This window comes from Periplaneta americana, chromosome 10 (genome assembly GCF_040183065.1).
Source record: "Periplaneta americana isolate PAMFEO1 chromosome 10, P.americana_PAMFEO1_priV1, whole genome shotgun sequence".
Lineage (NCBI taxonomy): Eukaryota > Metazoa > Arthropoda > Insecta > Blattodea > Blattidae > Periplaneta > Periplaneta americana.
Window position 1 is genome coordinate 90,746,794 of NC_091126.1, and position 20,216 is coordinate 90,767,009.

The following is a 20,216-nucleotide window of genomic DNA, read 5'->3' on the forward strand; positions in this document are numbered from 1 at the left end:
ATGGAAATCTCAAAAGAGAAAACAAAAGTCATGGCATTTTCGGGAGAGAACCCAATTCCAAGTAAGATCATGATAAATAATACTTTAATTGAACGTGTTAACTCATTTAACTATTTAGGTTATAACCTCTCTTACATCACTGATGAAGATATGTCAAACAAAATATCTAAATTTATAAAAATCACTGGCGTCATTAATGCCGTCTTCAAATCCTTCCATGTTCAGAAACATACAAGGCTAAAGGTATATAAAACACTAGCTCGACCGGTCCTCACTTACGGTAGCGAGGCATGGACAATCAGAAAAGCTGATGAGCAAAGGCTGACGACAGCGGAAATGAGGTTCATGAGACGAACAGCGGGATGCTCTTTGCTGGAACACCGTAAAAATGTGGACATATTGCAGGAACTCAAAATGGATCCTATAGTTAATTTTGTTCAACAATATCGACTTCAGTGGAAAAAACATGTCGAAAGGATGGATCGCACTAGATGGCCTAAACAGATTCTTACTTATGTACCAAGAGGAAAGAGGAAATTGGGAAGACCACGAAAGCGCTGGCATGAGACCGTAACCGATCCTGTAGGGTCTAATACGTGAGGGATATGATGATGAGATACTTTTATTTACTCGTCGTGTTGGTTTACGTCGGCCATGTTGTGACGTCACTGCGTTGTAACATAACTACCGCCATGTTGTGACGTCATCGTTTGTCAAACTTGACGAAAATTAAGCAATATCCTATTGTATTGTATTTATTAACATTCCATGGTATTCATACATTGCTTTACAGCTTGAATATGGAACAAGTCAAAAAACTTAATACTATTATAAAGTCTTAATTTATAGTCACAGTCTAGATGAAATATATATACAGACGAGATTTACAATATAGTCTACTAGTACAACACATAGTTTTAGTATCAACTTCATGAAGTGTTACTGAATGTCATGTATTCACTTACAGAATAGAAGGCGAGAGAAATTAGGTACTTCTTTAATTTGGCCCTAAATAATCTTAAGTTTTGAGTTTCATTTTTTATATCGATAGGGAGGCTATTAAAAAATTTGACTGCCATATAACGCACTCCTTTTTGATAGCACGATAGACTTGCCGATGGAGTATTATGAAAGTCATTTCTTTGACGTGTATTTATGCTATGAGCTGTTGAATTAGTTACAAAGTTTTCACGATTACATACGAGGAAGACTATTAATGAAAAGATATACTGACAAGCCATGGGCATTATTTGTAGTTTTTTGAAAATAGTCCTACAAGATTCTCTGGATTTCGCACCTACTATTATTCTAATTACTCTTTTTGATGTCTGCGCAAATAATGCATTCACGTTTCAGTTTCTGTAAGTATTCTAGTGTCTTTTCCAATAAATGAATAAAATTTTCGTAGTCTCCAGATGATGCTCTATATAGACATATTATAACGAAAGAATACCGAACATCCATTTCAATAATAAAAACATAAAGAAAAGAGACTTAATTAAAAACTCTGATTTTTCACAACCATCTAAACTTGTTTTTAATTCTACTGAAAAAGTTCATTTTGTCAGTTACAGTGTTCTTCCTTGCGGCTGTCGAAGTGGTATTTACAGTGAGGTTAAGTTGGTCCTTGGTGGAACAATGAATCTGTAAGAGGTAAAATTTAAATTACAAAATCAAATTAATGGCCAGTCTTCGATATCGCCCCATACGACACACGGGATTGACGGCTGTCCCGATTCAAGTTTCTTTGTGGATTAGATGGGTTAAATGAGGGGATAGTCAAGTGACATTAAGCCGAGGTACCGGTATGTGACAAGGTTAGTGGGTAAAATTGTGCACTAACACTAACATCCATTTAATAATATGTTATAATAACTTGCGATAAAAATACTTACCAGCATCAACAGTTTTCAGGACCACAGGATTCCGTTCCTACAGCAGTGAACCAACCATGCCATCACATCTCGCCGGGTATATCCCGTAACTTTCTAGTCATGAACTTTTAGGAGAATATTCTCTTCAATTAAGTTTCCACTACCATAACTAAACTTATTCTTCACTGTATGACTTGCAGAAGCAAATTCTCAATTACTGTCAGAGCCACCACAAATAGAAAAGTCCAAACTCTTTCTTATTGCGGCATGACAGCCCGTCTGATCGCGCGATTACAATTTCGCTAACAGTATTGCCAACACGGTCATACTGAACGTCACTAAATGCTACGCAAAGTCTCCAGTCTCAAGTAAAATATCCCTATTATTATTATTATTATTATTATTATTATTATTATTATTATTATTATTATTATTATTATTATCATCATCAATTTTCAAGTAAAATACCCCATTATTGTTATTGTTGTTTAGCCAACTGTCCGAACACAGGTTTTGGACCTCATAAGTGACACAAATAAGGCCTCACTCATGAGGCAAGAAGCCAGAAGATAATGGGGTAGAGTGGCCAGTTCCTTTCCCCCCTCCAAAACATACATCGCTGACTATACTAAAAGCCAGGTTATGAACCGACTAAACAGAAAGTAGTTGGCATGGCGAGAGGAAAGTGCGGGTAAGGCCCATAACACACTTGCAGAGTTTTCGTCAGCGAGAAATGTGTTGCGAGAAAATTGAAAAATTGATAACATGGATTCAAATGGACGTCCACGCACTGGAAGAGATTCTCGTTCGAGGCAAAAACCTCGAGCGAGTTTCTCGCTGGGATTGGTAGCTCAGCGAATTTTCTTGACACATTTATCAAAGATGTTTGACATTTATACCACAGTCTACTATATACAGTCGCGAAGCTTGAGGTGTTTTTTTTGCAAATCTCGTGATAAAGCGCTCCAAGCGGTTAGCAACTAGAAACAATAGACTGTCCAAGGTCGATTTTGGACTGTATCGTATTTCTATCGAGTGCTAGCTCGTTGCGACTTTCACATTGATGCTTGTGAAATGTTCGTTATTGGTTGTAATGAAAATGTTAATGGCTAAAATACAATAATTGGAATAATAATATGGGACAAGGAGGAGACGTTTGTAGTGCTATAAATTGTAGCAACAGTAAGAGAAAGAGGCCAGAGTTATCCTTTGTCCGATTTCCGAAAGATTCAGAAAGGTTCCTGGGTTTCCACAGGAATGCTGTGCAGAAACAAAACTCTTAATTTTGAAGTTCTTTGTGACTGCTAGAATACATTATATCCTTAAATTTCACAATGAAATGTTTCAGTCTAACCGAAAGGACATTAGATACCGGTTAAAGTTCTGTCACTGCTAAATTTCCAGAGAAATAAAGGTTAGGTCTACTTTTTTTTTTCAGAGGATATATTTTTAATTGTAGCTATTAATATTGTTATTATTTTTATGTGTTATTTTACTAAAGACGTAGAAAAATTAAGTTTGTTTTAATGAAATTTATTGATCACGTTTTATTTTCAATTCTGGTGGGATTATTATTGCTTAGGCCTATTTTTTTCAAAGGATATGCTTTTAATTATAGCTGTTAATTTTGTTGTTATTTTTATTTGTTGCTTTACTAGAGACGTAGAAAAAGTCTGTTACAATAAAATTTATTGATCACATTTTATTTCCAATTCTGGTGTGATTATTATTGCTTAACCTCATCCCACTTTTTTAACTGCGTAAGCCTACACTACAAGTACCGGTACACGTAAGTTACTCCATTAATTCATATTTCCATTATTATTGTTGTAAAGGGAAATGCAAATTAATATTTATTGGTTTCATAGTTAATTATCGCCATAATCTTGAATGAGTGAAGCTATTATAGTAAATTTCAGTTCGTTTTGCACAAACAAAAAGTATATTACTTATTTCTTGCAGGTATCTTCGAGTTTATGGTGGAATTTAATATACTTCATTAAAATAATAAATTAACTTCATGCATTTAATATTTCAATAATGGAAGGAAGGTGTTAATTTTTCAAAAAGAACACGACAACGAAAGTGTAACATATTTTGTTGTCTGCTAGGAGAGAGATCTGCGATGATGAGGCGATAGTAGCGATCCTAGTGGTGGGCAACTACCCATGTTTGCATTTTTACTACATATTGAGCTTCGCGACTGTATATAGTAGACTGTTTATACTCTTTATGACGATTGAATGTAGAAAAAGATATCACAGGTGGCGATGAATTGTATTGTTTTTATTTGAAAATGAGGAAAGATGGCTGATAATTGCAGTCAGAAACTTATCGAACTTGTACGATGTCACCCGTAGGCCTATTTATATGATACACGGGATGAAAACTATAAAAAAAAAACGAAACTTGAAGAAGAAATATGGAGATTATCTCAAAATAAATAGGGCTATATTTTATTTTGATGAGATTTAATAGTATTAATTAAACATTTGAAATAATGTATCTATATGTCTTAACAGTTTACATAATTTTAATCACAACATAGCAAAGAATGGCATATCATGAATGGCAAAAAAACTGTGGTCCATTGAACCTGAAATAACGCCTAAACGTATCATCATTCAAATCGAAACCAGTGTCCAAAACTCGCCCTTATTTTCGTAAGATGCAATGTGATTTTCAGATATTTCGGGCTTTAATTTTAGGCCTACTTTTTCTTTTCATTAACAAAATATGTTCATGTAACTCCATTTCTTCATCACCTGAATACTCAGATTCAACGTAGCGTTCGTACGTAATTTGTAAAGTACGACAATATACTTACAGGTTATATATTTAAGTACGACAATATACGTAAATACATAACCTATAATATTTCCCCCAACGAGTCATTACTTTAATCAAATACTTTACAATGATAATACCGGAAAGTTCACGGTAAAAGCGGCGAATGACTCGCCAGTGCTATCTAGCGGCAGGGATTGTAGGCTGCGAGGATGACGTGACGAATAGCGCGTTGAACTGTGATATGAGTTTTATTCTTCAAAAAACACATGATGTCCTAAGGATTATTCTCATTATAATTGTAGCCTACACAATGTCAGTTGAATGAGGAAATGTTTGTACTATGTTTTGTAAAAACTATGCCTAACAAAATATGCTAGAACTTTCTTCAGATTTCCAAAAGATAGAGATTGGGAGTAGTCATGTAAACACCAGTAGAGTAGTACTTTTGTTACAAGATGATGCTTATTATTATTATTATTATTATTATTATTATTATTATTATTATTATTATTATTATTATTACTGTTTCTACTACCGGCACTAGTTATTTGCTTTTGTCTTCTAGGTGTGCCATGCTCATATAGGTAAACAAACGCAGACAGACCTTAGTTAATGAGGTTTAATAGGGCGCGTCAGCTACTGTCGCTATTTGCGTCCTTATCTAAACTTCTTTAAAAAACAAAACACAAACGATATCATAAGCAAAATGTGAGCACTAACTAAAAACGCTGTCAACAGTTCTAGACAAACATTTAAAATTAGAGGGATAGAATATATTATGTACAAAAATCACAAAATATATTCGGATTACTTTTGATTATGGAACGTCAATAACCATAATTCGAAACAATAGGGAAAAGTAAAAATAGGGTGTAATAAATAAGGAAAAGTATACCGAAGTTTTAAATCAGTCGTAGGACTGTTAATTTTTAATACTCTGGTTTTAATAACAGACTGAAGATAATAGTTATTATAGAATTTAACAGCTCCTTCTTCCGAAAATATGAGTCGAAATTAAAAGCACAATGAAAGAATCGCGAAGGTCCCAAATAAACGTATTAGATCTTGCATCGAGGAAGCTGCGGGATTTCTGATATTAGACGGAAACGACAGACCATACTCCTCCATCGTGTAATTAGATAGTGCATTAGCAATGGCATTCTCTATGTTAACTGAAACAGCTACTAAACTGCATAAATCTACTTTACATTGTTCATATAAAACACAATTTCTTTATAGCCTAGTTTCTCCATATAAAAATTGAAAGTCTTTACTTTTTTTATCCAAATAGTGTGTCTTGGGATGCGTAACATAAAAATGTGAATTGTTGATTTTGTGAAGAAAGTGGACTCATGTTTTTTCACAAGTGATTCAGGTAGTTATTCGGACAAATAATTTGCCTACTCCTATATTTTAAAGGCGTTATTATTATTTCACTAAATTAAGATCTTTTTTTACGATGCATGAAATCCTAAAAGATAAAAACTGGCTCAACCGGAGATGACAGCTCTATACACAGCAAGTCCAAATGCCGATTTAATTAAAATTGTTCAAGATGATGAATTTATTAGTCACAAGTGTGCTTAAAAAGAAGGAAATGGGGAAACGATATTCCAGTTACGATAAACGTTTTGCCGCAACATACCATTAATGTTCACCTCAAGACGAAAGATATCTAGGAAGAAAACTATGTTTACCAACAGTTAGATCTCTCAAAAATTGACTTCTTGAATTTGATATAGGCCCGGTATAAATCGCACCATTCTACAATTAATTATTAAAAATAAAATCCGATATTGTACCATTGAATGAAAAAGGTAATAACTATTATTGTTTAAGATGAAATGCCTTTGAAGAAAAACATAACTTATAATGCTAAAGCAGACACTTTGAGGGATTCACTGAATTAGGTATAGATAGGCATAATCAACAGACTTCAACTGACGTAAAAATGTCAGAAGTACCATTTGCAAACCAAGCACTGGTTTTCATTATTCGAGGCATGTGCAAAATTTTAAAGCAAACTACGTGTAAGTTATTTTCTATCAAAAGATACAATGCCTGCAGAAATCTTAAAATCACATCTGCTTGATGTAAAAGATAAAATACAAGATACAGTCTTTATCCCTAAAGCAGCAACTGTGCCAGTATCTTCACTGATAAATATTTCAATGTGCTAGTAAATTGTTACATCAAAAATAAAATGGATAATCATTAGCCAAGAACAAAAGTTTCTAAAGTCATGCACAACTTAATTATAATTACATTTGAAAATACGAAAATTGTTCCATTTCATTTATACTCCAATAACTTTGTAACTTCTTATTAATTTAAAATGTTGTGAACCTTGTGACTCTAAATAAAACTATAGATTTGCATCTTTTATTGACATCAAATGAACACTTCTCCGTTTTTCCTCACGTAACCTACCACGCCGCAAGAAGTGTGTAAACAATCCAAGCCGCTAGACAGCAGCACAGTCACTTTTCGCCGCCGCTTGCAATGCTAAAGAGGCAAGCTTTCCAGTATTATTGTTATAGAGTATTTGCTTTAATCAGAAAACTTCTTTCTGCATGAAGGCAGGGCATAGATGATCATAGCGAGATGTGACCTGTGATAGCGAGAACTCGCCAAGTCTGTGGAGGAGGCTTTTCGCCTCTTTCTCGCAACACATTTCTCGCTGACGAAACCTCTGCAACTGTGTTACGGGCCTTAAGGCCGGTTACACACTATACCGAGAGATGTGTAATGTGAAATGTGTGCCGAGAAATGCGCGAGCGAGGCGAGACAGCATTGTCCACTCACAGCGCCAAGAAATGTGTAATCGAACCAAGAGTGCAGAATAGAAAATAGTTGCCAGTGTCGCGCGGTAGCCATCTTAATTTAACCTATCATTGTATTTTCATGGCCTAGTTGTGTTGTTTTAAATTTTTGAGTAATATTTTGTTAAATTTAAATACGTCGATCCGGTGTGGTATATGGCAGAGGGAAATAAAGAGTCCAATAACTTACATGGAATAACCTATCATGGGTATGTATGAGAGACTAATGACATTATAGTCGTAAATATCCGGAGTTGTTATCGTCTGTAGTTTATTAATATTTAAATTTAACTTGTGTTACAGTTTTTCAAAGGAACCTGAGGTTAAAGATATTCGGACACCTCGTGTTGTCGTTGCAGCACAATTTGTTCCACTCACTTCAGGGAGGAGGATATGGATCGCACGACCTTATCATATATGTTTCAGAAAGGGGGCTGTGCAGTATATATTTGCAACCTGAAGAACCAAAGGTTAGATGAACATTACACTGATAGTTAACCATAATAATATTGGTATATCTATTCACTACTGTGTATAAAGTAGGCTCGTTATGTTATATGAATTATTGTTTTCAGGAAAGAAGGAGAGTAAAACGTAAGTTTACTGAAATCTTTCTCTCCCTCTGTCTACTGTGACAGTTGTAGACGAAGTTGGGACCTCCATTATGTCATTGGAAGCTGATACTGAAAATGAAATTCGGGTTCTATCGAAGAAGAATAAGGAATTTAAGGAAAGGATAGTTTTGTGTATAAAAAGAGAATAAGACATTGCAACAGTATAAATGGCGAGTGGTGAAATCAGTGGGTGACTTGAAAGATGTGTTGGAAACTGTGAAACAGAAAATATTGTTTGAATACGAGTTTTGTGATATGTCACGTTCCATTTCAAAGACTTTTGTATCTCTTCTCAAGAGACATATGAAAGGTTAAATGATATATTCATATTCTTAGCATAATATGAATAAAATATTAATATACAAATAATTGTGTTTTTTTTCTATGTTTATTATGTTGTAGCCTATAGTTTGAACCTTATAAATCATCCAATTTCTTAATAAAAATATAGCAGTGGATCAAACCAAGAACCAACAGGTTAATAATACTGAAATGGTAAGTAGTTTACATAATTTCGTGGTGCAAAATATAAATTAATGAAATATAACTTTTGTTTATTTTCTTTGAGAATTTAAATTTTGGTTGTTACTCCATTACCATGAAAAGAAAGAGATTTATATTGCATAAAACTGCAATAAGTGTATTTGACAGACTCTTTGATGCGAAAGTGGCTCTGGAACTATGCGTTTTCAATTTTTTTTTCACGGCTTTCAGTAACTATGCTAATGTGGTCATAACAGAGGAGGTGTTGAAGCTTCTTTCATTGCACCCAATTATATAAAATATTTGGACAAATTATCAACATCAGACGCAATAGTTCCAGCACGGATTACTAGGGAAATGACCAGTTTTCATAGTATTGCATCTTGGACCTAACGAGTGTTATATTTGTAACAAGTGAGGGGGCTGCAACAATCCATTAATATACAGAAAAATAAAATTTGTATAATTTTAATAAATGTGGGCTACAAAATCGCATTAGAATACACAAGTATTAAATGATTTTTATCCTGAAAGTACAATATTTGTGGCTGCAAACCAAAACCATGTTTTTATTATATTATACAACTCGTAGAAGCTAGTGAAACGAAAGAAAATTGTGCCTTTCTTTGGTGTAATTTTTCTGGAGAAATACCATTATTCCCTCACTATATTAAACGGCATGTAGGAAATTGTATTTCACTTTATCGCGAAACGGAATGGTACTGTTCACTTTTTCATGACCAGGAATAGCATTCTCTTCAGTCCAATAATGCAACCCTTTCATCACGAGTAGGCCTACAATGATGAAAACTGAATCCTTAATAAATTATCGTGTTGATTAGCAAGTAATACATACAGTAATATCTAATATAAAATCATATCTTTTCATTATTATTATTATTATGTGATAATGAAGTCATAATTTCATTCGTAGCCACTATTATGTTGATCAGCATTGCAAATTAGAAACCTAACCTAATTAATGTCTGATTAAATCGGTTATCTTCTTCCATATTTATTTTCTTCTTCTATTTGAAAACCTCCCCCGAATTTAGACATAACGAACAAAACTGTAAATTCATGTTTTAATAGAGAGGAAAATTATTTCAGGAGCATATTTTATTAGTGCTTTATTTACTATCACAATCATTTCACTAAAAAGGGATAAACATTTATTAAGCCATTGAGTTCAATAATTTGTTATAAATAAATGCTTTAAAATTTCTACCTACATCACATATTTTAATAATGTGATGTTACATTCCTTTTTCCGACGACGTCTTCAATTTAATATTATTATAGTTATCGTCTCGTGCATCATACTTATTTGTATGACACCGAAAAATTTCAATGGCCGATCTGACATATTAGAACAATTTTGCTGTTTTCTGAATTTAAAACAGCTGAAAAATGTTTTCCCGATATCTATGTGTAATCATAAGGCCGGTTACACACTATACCGAGAAATGTGTGCCGACAAATGCGTTTAATCGAAAGCATTGTTTTAAATGGAATGTCACACACTACGAGTTTCTCGCTCACCTCGCGCGAGGTAAACACATTTCTCGCTCTGATCGCTAGCCCATCGAATTTTTCAAGACACATTCGACCTCTGTCAACGATTACGATTACACACAGACATCGGGAAAACATTTTTCAGCTGTTTAAATGCAGAAAACTTAGCAAAATTGTTCTAATGTGTCAGATCGGCCATTGAACATTTTTGGTGTCATACAAATAAGTATGACTCACGAGACGATAACTAAAATAATACTAAATTGAAGACGTCGACGGAAAAAAGGAATGTAACATCAAATTATTAAAATATGTGATGTAGGGAGGAATAGAGATTTTAAAGCATTTATTTATAACAATAAACTGAACTCAATGGCTGAATAAACATTTATCCCTGTTTAGTGAAATGATTGTGATAGTAAATAAAGCACTAATGAAATATGCTCCTGAAATAATTTTCCTTTCTACTGAAACATGAATTTACAGTTTTGTTCGTTATGCCCTTATTCCGGGGAGGTCTTCAAATAAAAGAAGAAATCTGGAAGCAGATAACCGATTTAATCAGACATTAACTAAGTTAGGTTTCTAATTTGCAATGCCAATCAACGTAAGATTGGCTATGAATGAAATTATGACTTTATTATCACACAATACTTGTTGAAAAGATATGATTTTATATTAGATATTACTGTATGTATTACTTGCTAGTCAACATGATTTTATTAAGGATTCAGTTATCTTAATTGTACTCGTGATTCAGGGGTTTCATTATTGGACTGAAGAGAATATTGTTCCTGTTCATGAAAAAGTGAACGCTATCATCCGTTTCGCGATAATGTGAAATACAATTTCCTGCATGCCGTTTAATATAGTGAGGGAATAATGGTATTTCTCCAGAAAAATTACACCAAAGAAAGGCACAATTATCTTTCGTTTCACTGACTTCTGCGAGTTGTATAATGTGGTAAAAACATGGTTTTGGTTTGCAGCCACAAATATTTTACTTTCAGGATGAAAAAATCTTTTGATACTTGTGTATTCTAATACGATGTTGTATCCCGCACTTGTTAAAATTATACAAATTTGATTCTTCTGTATTTTAATACATTGTTGTAGCCCCCCCTCACTTGTTACAAATATAACACTCGTTAGGTCCAAGATGCAATACTATGAAAATTGGTTATTTCCCTAGTAATTAGTGCAGGAATTATTGCGTCTTATGTTGATAATTTTGCCAAATATTTTATATAATTGGGTGCTAAGAAAGAAGCTCTATCACCTCCTATATTATGACCACATTGTCATAATTTCACTGAAGGCCGTGAAAAAATTGAAAATGCATAGTTCCAGAGCCACTGTCGCATTAAAGAGTCTATCAAATACACTTATTGCAGTTTTATGCAACATAAATCTTTTTCATGGTAATGGAGTAACAAACGTCTCAAAGAAAATAAAAGTTACATTTAATTAATTCATGTTTTGCACCACGAAATTATGTAAACTACTTACCTTTTTAGTATTTTTAAACTGTTCGTTCTTGGTTTGATCCACTGCTATATTTTTATTAAGAAATTGGATGATTTATAAGGTTCAAACTATAGGCTACAACATAATAAACATAGAAAAACACAATTATTTGTATATTAACGTTTTATTTATATTATGCTGTGAATATGAATATCTCATTTATTGTACAATGAACTGCATTTACGATACTGTACCATTTATATAGAGTCCGAGGATTAGGAAGAGCTGTATCGAATTATTTAACAAAGTTATATGTGTTAGGGGAAAGAAAATTAATTGTTACCGGTACGTTTTCATCACACTGTTTCTTTTGTTTTTTACCTTAACATTTCATATGTCTCTTGAGAAGAGATAGGCCTACAAAAGTCTTTGAAATGGAACGTGACATATCACAAAACTACTGTTCAAACAAGATTTTCTGTTTCACAGTTTCCAACACATCTTTCAAATCACCCACTGATTTCACCACTCGCCATTTATACTGTTGCAATGTCTAATTCTCTTTTTGTACACAAAACGATCCTTTCCTTAACTTCCTTATTCTTCTTCGATAGAACCCGAATTTCATTTTCAGTATCACCTTCCAATGACATAACGGAGGTCCCAACTTCGTCTACAACTATCACAGTAGAGAGAGGGAGAGAAAGATTTCAGCAAACTTCAGTTTTACTCTTCGTCTTTCCTGCAAATAATAATTCATATAACATAACGAACCTACTTTATACACAATAGCGAATAGATATAACCAATATTATTCTATCAGTGTAATGCTCATATAATTAACCTTTGGTTATTCAGGGTGCAAATATATATAGCACAGCCCCTTTCTGATACATATATGATAAGGTCGTGCGATCCATATCCTCCTCCCTGGAGTGACTGGAACAAATTGTGCTGCGACAACACGAGGTGTCCGAACAGCTTCAACCTCAGGATCCTTTCGAAAGCTGTAACACAAGTTAAATTTAAATATTAATAAACTACAGACGACAACAACTCCGGATATTTACGTATATATTTATTTATTTATTTAATCCACTCAACAATGTAATTACAGATTAGATAAAATGAAAATAACAGTAGTAATACATATAATAATGGTATTTAAATTTAAACAGTTACAATCCAATACTAAACAAAAGATATTAAGCAAATATTACATGTAAATCTCGGTTAACAAAAACAAAAGTATTTACAGTATGAAGAAAACATGAAATGCAAATAACTAGTCACAGATTAGTAACAATAATACAACAACTGATGAGGGGCTAGACCTACGTTAAGTCAGAATTAGGAGCGAGTTCGTAATGATAATTGATATGAAATAATTTAAGAAGGAAGACCAAATATACAATATGCAAACCAGTTAAGACCTATTTATTAGTAAAATACTTATGGAGTGTTTTGAATGCTACCGGTATTTATTTCTCTCAAGAGTGTGATTCTATCCTGAAAGATGTCAATATTGCTCAGTTTATTATAGAAGGAACAGATTCTAAGAAGTGGAGAGTACTTATAATAACATGTCCTAGCATAGTTTAAATTAAATGTTTTACTGGTCCTACAGTCTCTCTTGGTACATGTATTGAAACCTGGACAGTAGATGACTATTTACAGAACTTGTTAATAAATTATGGAGGCATTTTATATCAATATTATTTCTTCTGTGTTGCAAACTTTCAAAATTAAAGAGAGACAAAAGAGATGAGTACGAGATACTACTTTCATTATTCCAGGAGGGATAGTAACCAAATGATTTAAGAAACAAAAATCTGATTAATCTTTTTTGAACCCTCTCAATTTTGTTAATATATTTAATTTGATAGGGGTTCCATACAGTACTGCAATATTCAAGTTTTGATCTAACTAGTGAAAAAAATAGAATTTTTAAACTATCTTGAGAGGAGAATTTTGTGGTATATCTATAGATAAATCCTAGAAGTTTAAGCGACTGAGACACAAGTTCAAGTATATGGCTGGAAAAATCTATATTATAAGTGAATACTATGCCTAAATCTTTTACCTTGTCAGTCATTTCCAGGAATTCCCTACCCATTGAGTATCTGTAAGTAAAATAAGTTTTTTTCCTAGTATATATCATATAATGACATTTATTTAAGTTGAAATACAGTTTATTCTTCAGTGACCACTCGTATAACTCATTTAGATCTCTCTGAAGCAAGTGACAGTCATTAGCTGTAGGACAAGATTTAATAATTTTGACATCATCAGCATACATTAAACATAGTGAGTTTGATATCGAGTTCGGTAGGTCATTTATAAATAATAAAAATAAAAGTGGACCCAGATTTGATCCTTGATGGACCCCCGATATCGCTGTAAATTCTTGAGATCGACATTTGTTGAAGACAACGAACTGTTTGCGGTTTAATAGGTAACTTCTAAATAGATTTATAAGAGAATTACTAATCCTGTATTTGGCAAGCTTCTTTAACAATATATAATGTCATTAGTCTCTCATACATACCCATGATAGGTTATTCCAGGTAAGTTCTTGGACACTTTATTTCCTCTGCCATATAGCACACCGGATCGACATATTTCAATTTATCAAAATATTACTAAAAATTTAAAACAACACAACTACGCCATGAAAATACAATGGTAGGTTAAATTAAGATGACTACCACGCGAAACCTGCAACTATTTTCTATTCTGTACTCTTGGTTCGATTACACATTTCTTGGCGCTGTGTGTGGACAATGCTGTCTCGCCTCGCTCGCGCATTTCTCGGCACACATTTCACATTACACATCTCTCGTTATAGTGTGTAACCGGCCTTAAACAATGCTTTCGATCTGACGCATTTCTCGGCGCACATTTCACATTACATATCTCTCGGTATAGTGTGTAACCGGCCTTAGAGTGGTAGGCTGTGCAGCGATGACACGTTGAGTATAACGGGGCGGAGGGGGAAAGGAACGGAGCTTTTCATTGGACCTCACGTGAAAATGTCGTCTGCTAACGAAAATCTGGCAACGGAAACACGGAGACAGTGTAGCCAAACTTCCCAGTTCATTTTCAGTACCACGTGCATTACGAGTCACATTTCGTACCAGCGTCATTAGCTCGTGCTTTGTTAAAAAGAGTAATTTTCATTACTAATATTGTTAATAGTGTTATCGAGAACTATACACAGTAGTTATTTTAAACATATCGGTGACAAACGCTGAATATGCTTTGAATCTCTTTTTTTTTTTCTTTTTTTTAGTAGGTTATTTTACGACGCTTTATCAACATCTTAGTTTATTTAGCGTCTGAATGAGATGAAGGTGGTAATGCCGGTGAAATGAGTCCGGGGTCCAACACCGAAAGTTACCCAGCATTTGCTCATATTGGGTTGAGGGAAAACCCCAGAAAAACCTCAACCAGGTAACTTTCCCCGACCGGGAATCGAACTCGGGCCACCTAGTTTCGCGGCCAGACGCGCTAACCGTTACTCCACAGGTGTGGACCTTCGAATCTCGCGCCACTATGTGGCAATAGAGCTCAGAAAGAAAGCAACAGAACGTTGCTTCCGGTTTAGTCGGTTCATAACCTGGCTTTTAGTATAGTATTATTATTCATTTAGTGTTCTGCTCAAGGGCAGGCCTTTCACTGCAAACACAGCTTCCTCCAGTCTTTCCTATTTCTGCCGTCCTCTTTGTTTCCTCATATGATCCATATATCTTAGGGCCTGTGCTACGATTGCCTGTTAAAACTCCAGATACGTATACTCCAGTTTAGCAACCTGGAAGTCGTCTATAATCTGATATCCTCTTCTCCCGTTCACCATTCCTTGCAGTGCATCCTTCAGTATGCAGTTTCTTCTCAGCCAGTGACCCAAATTATTCCTTTTTCTCTTCCTGATCATTTTCACCATCATTCTTTCTTCACCCACTCTTTCCAACACAGTTTCATTCCTTATTCTGTCTGTCCACTTCACACGTTCCATTCTTCTCCATATCCACATCACAAATGCTTCTATTCACATCTCTTCACTTCGTCGTAATGTCGATGTTTGTGCCCCATACAATGCCACACTCCATACAAAGCACTTCACTAGTCTCTTCCTTAGTTCTTTTTTCCAGAGGTCCGCAGAAAACGCTCCTTTTTCTATTAAAAGCTTCCTTGCCCATTGCTATCCTCCTTTTGACTTCCTGGGGCCTGTTTCTCAAAAATACTAGTTTAGTAGTTCACCAGTTACTAGTTACCAGAGTATATTTCACCAGCTCTAGTAGATTCTGTTTCTCAAACTATTTTACCAGTCTAGTAACTTGTGACAATTTTTCACTAGTTACATGATCTGTTTCACTAGTCAGCTGATTGAGTTCATTTGTTTATAGTCATTGGTAGGTATTGTTATTTGAGGTTAGAAGGCTAAGTTGTTTGTATTGTGGTTTCGATTTCTCTTTTCGGTTGAAATTCCATCAGTTGAAAGCAAATTAACTATACTCAATATGATTAATGAATCAAAGGATTATTATTCGATGCTTTTTCAAGCATGCTAATAAAAAATGATGAAATAAACGAATGGACAAAAAGTGTTGTAATGTGTGAGGCTATGGAACTGATACCTCAGAACAAAGATTATGCATACGTTAGGGACACTTACTGGCCCAACATTAAGAAAGCAATTTTGATAAGTACCAATTCAAGTTCACAGTATCGTAATTTGAACATATGATGTAGCTAGTGGGTCTACTGCCGACATGAATGCCACTTATGACTTGATGAAAAATTCGCTAATTTTTTTTGTTTTACATTTTATCTATTCATAAATTATTGTCGTTATATATTTAATTTGTAGGTTAAAGTTGACAATGTCAGAAGAACTGGCAGTGCAGGAGGAAAGCTAGTAAAAATTAGTTGATGAATTGGTATTAGATTATTAGGAAAAAATTCTGCAAGTGTTGCTGGTCTAGGACAGAAAGACTAGACAGCATTGGAAAATAATCAACATCCCGATTTGTAGAGCAATTTGTATTTGAAGCTTTGCAGATAATGCAAGCCATTCTATTTTTTTTGTCTTGTTATGGCAGGTCCCACTATATTTAACAACTTTTCAAGCTTTTCAGTACTTTACCTAAACCGTTCATTATATTTAAACAATGCTCCCGTAAAGGAATAATAATTGTTCTTTCTCGATACAGTTTTAGCTCTGCTCACAACTTCTTCATGACTTCATTCGGAATCACCAAACCAGATATTAAAAGAAAATAACTACAATATTTTGTTTTATCTGAGAAAGGTTGTCACTGGTAACTGATAATATAGAAATCACCAGTCTTTAGAGTCTTGTAGGAATATTCCTGTTGAATACTAGTGTAATCAACTAGATTAGCATTTTGAGAAACAGAATCACTTATGAACTGATGAAATCGACCAATATTACTAGTCTGTGAACTGGTAACTGCTACTTTACCCTTGTAGTTTCTAGAAACACAGACTTGTAAAATGAACTAATATTACTACTGTACAGACTAGTATTACTAGTCCATTAGTTTTGAGAAACAGGCCCCTGGCAGCAGCTTATGTTACTGCTTATAGTACACCCCAAGTATTTGAAGCCGTCCACTTCCTCTACTGCCTCATTTAGAATTCTCAAGTATATCTTCTTTTCTTCCTATGACCATACTCTTCGTCTTATTTGCATTTATATTCATCCCATACTGCTCACAGCTGTCATTTAGCTCCAGTATCATATCCTTTAGTATCATTTCCTCTTCTGCTAACAACGCCATATCATCAACAAATCATATGCACTTTATTCTTCTTCCTCCTACTATCATTCCCCCCATGTTTTGAAAACAGTTCTTTACTAAATCCTTCAAGTAGATGTTGAACAGGGTAGGTGATAAAGGACATCCTTGACGTACTCCTCTCCAAATTTCACTTCCTTCTGACATTTCTTCTCTTATCCTGACTTTCACTCGTTTCTTATAAGGATTACTGAACAGTCTTCTCTCTTTCCAATCCACGCCAATTTTCTTTAAGATCCCTATCAGTTTATTCCAATCCACTCTGTCAAAAGCCTTTTTCTGAGTCCACATATTATTATTATTATTATTATTATTATTATTATTATTATTATTATTATTATTATTATTATTTCTCAGAAAACTTCATATATTGGTAGTGTATATTTTATACAACTCTTCAATAAATTTAATTACACATTTTGACATTTAAATTAATTTAAACATTGTTCTTGCCTTCATATTCCTCCATTGTTGAAGTAAAAGTAACTAGATGAACGGATTACCCAAGAAAACATCTGAAGCCCTAATTGCTGTTCAGGAAAATTAAAGGATGATGTATCAAGTATTAATAAGACCAATATTAAGATATGGCGCTGAGATTTTGACATTATCGAAATCTGAAGAGAGGCAACTTGGCATATTTGAAAGAAGGATCGTGTCTATGATCGTGAGGCCAGTGGCAGAAAATGGGATCTGGAGAAAGAGATATAATCATGAATTTTACAACTTACAGAATGAACCAGACATTGTTAGATGTATAAAGATCAGAAAGCTGGAGTGGGGAGGACATGTACAATCGGGTTCAAAAAGAATGGGTCGACACTTAGTAGTTAAAATGTAAAGTTTTTAAGTCAGGTTGACACGAGTAAACTCATTGTGTTCGAAGGCAATGCTGTGATGTTTGTTCCGGTTGATTCTTTGATAATGATCCATCTACACTGCAGCAAGTGCTATAAGGTGGTATAGCATAGGAGTAAGGTTTCTGGTTTCTAAGGTTTCTAACCAAAAATTATGTTTGCTTGCCAGGTTGATATTTTTATTGTATTATTTCATATTTTTAATGACAAGTGTTAGTCGAATTTGTTAATAAACTTGGTTATGCAAGTTTTGCAAACATATTATAGCCCATCATTCGTGGTCTATTATTAGGCACAGCTTGGCCTGTATACAACATTAATAGCTTATTTTCTTCCTCAAAACTCAAAAGCACATCAAATATAAATAAATTATGCAAAAAACATATAAAAACAAAAAAAAAAAAAAAGGCCTGTGGTAGGGACTAGTACTACGTCCACAAACCACCTGTATTAACAACTGCCCTCATTCTGCACGCCATGGAGTCCACAAAATTATGGAATTGGTCTACATCCGTGGCCAACTCCTCCCATGCATCTAGTACTCTGTCTCACAATTCGTCTGCTGTTCGTACAGGTGATTCTGCCCACTTAGAGCATAGAATCTTTTCAATCTATCCCACACATTTTCAATCGGAGTAATATCAGGTGAATTTTGGACATTCGAACAGGTCGACATCAGGCCTCCTTGTAAACCATCTTTGAATGAGATTGGCGGTGTGTACCAGGTGGTTGTCCTAGCTGAAACACAAGTGTTCCGTCTCGATATTCTTCTCCGATGGAAATAATCATTACATTTGCCAAAATGTGTTCATATACTTCTGCCGTAAACCGACTATTGATGGGTGCCCTGTCCCAGTGTATGACATCCAACCCCAACACGCAACGCTCACGCGACCCGACGTTCATCTTATCGGTGGTCATCCATATGATACACATGGACAGAACCATAGGTGCTACTAGAGACAACTACTTTGTCAGAGAAAATGACATTTCTCCAGTCGAAGTACTGCTGGATAGTAGCATAAGTTAGACAGTTCATGACATGATCCATTTTGAAATGTAATTTCATCGCAGTTCGACGAGACCTTTTTTTTTCCCTGCTCTCTATAAGTCTCCTCATGGTTAGTAGTGATGGGTCGTTCGCGAACGAAGTGACTCTTTTGAACGATTCCCTTCCTCGAGCTAGTAACGAGCTAGCTCGCTCGTTGAGAGCTGGGGCCTGTTTCACAATGTTTACAAGCTTTGTAATTTGTAAACTTCGCTTGTAGATTGTAAACTTCTGTTTCACAATCTTTGTTTGTAATGTTGAACTTTACAAAGGAAATAAAATCTTTACAAATTAAATTCTGCTCACTTTACAAGCATTCTGTTTCACAATGAAGGGCAATTTTACAAACGTGTAAACTTTACTTGTAAAGTTAGCACATTTTTCTACAATAGCTCTGAGATATGTAAAGTTTGATATTGCAACAAATTCTGAATAAATACAATAAAGATATATTTGTTAAATTAATTTTTGAGTAACTGGGTAATATTAAGAATTAAAATAGAGCAGTTTTTATGTTATTAAGTAGTTCTAATGACTCAGACGAAGATATTGAATTTAGGCCTAATCAAACAAAGACGTATACGTAAAATTTTCCGGCAAAGAATTAATAATACGTTCCTATCATTGTATGAATTTAATGAAAGATTTCGAATGAGTCCCGCACTATACTTCAGAATACCGCATGAGTATTTATATACGAACACTGTATTTAATAAATAATCGCACTTAAAAAAGAAGTTCCCTGCACCAAAAATAAATTAATTCAATAATACAATAACGGCACTGAAGTCGTTTCGAGTCCCGTTTCGCTGGAATCTCTCCTCCAAGATATGGGACATCATATCCAACATGGAAAAGTGGTGCCCTAACCTCAAAGCGAGAACTGTATTGTTTTGCATTGGTTTAATATACTAGCTGTCAGTC

General features: G+C 34.3%; 3 long non-coding RNA genes across 3 annotated transcripts in view; 1 reads left to right on the plus strand and 2 right to left on the minus strand.

Moving 5' to 3' along the window:
• Window positions 1–2,175, minus strand: part of LOC138707881 (uncharacterized) — a 39,106-nt gene extending 36,931 nt beyond the window's left edge. The window contains exon 1 of the long non-coding RNA XR_011334411.1: window positions 1,896–2,175. This is a non-coding gene — a long non-coding RNA (uncharacterized lncRNA). The remainder of the gene's footprint in view (window positions 1–1,895) is intronic.
• A 5,171-nt stretch (window positions 2,176–7,346) lies between these two features.
• LOC138707315 (uncharacterized) lies at window positions 7,347–8,452 on the plus strand. Its single transcript, XR_011334164.1, has 3 exons — window positions 7,347–7,695; window positions 7,790–7,956; window positions 8,062–8,452. It is a non-coding gene; the product is annotated as an uncharacterized lncRNA (long non-coding RNA).
• Window positions 8,453–11,762: 3,310 nt separating this feature from the next.
• Window positions 11,763–18,607, minus strand: LOC138707882 (uncharacterized). Its single transcript, XR_011334412.1, has 3 exons — window positions 13,649–18,607; window positions 12,410–12,572; window positions 11,763–12,307 (listed from the first exon to the last, which is right to left on the minus strand). It is a non-coding gene; the product is annotated as an uncharacterized lncRNA (long non-coding RNA).
• Between the last annotated feature and the right edge of the window lie 1,609 nt (window positions 18,608–20,216).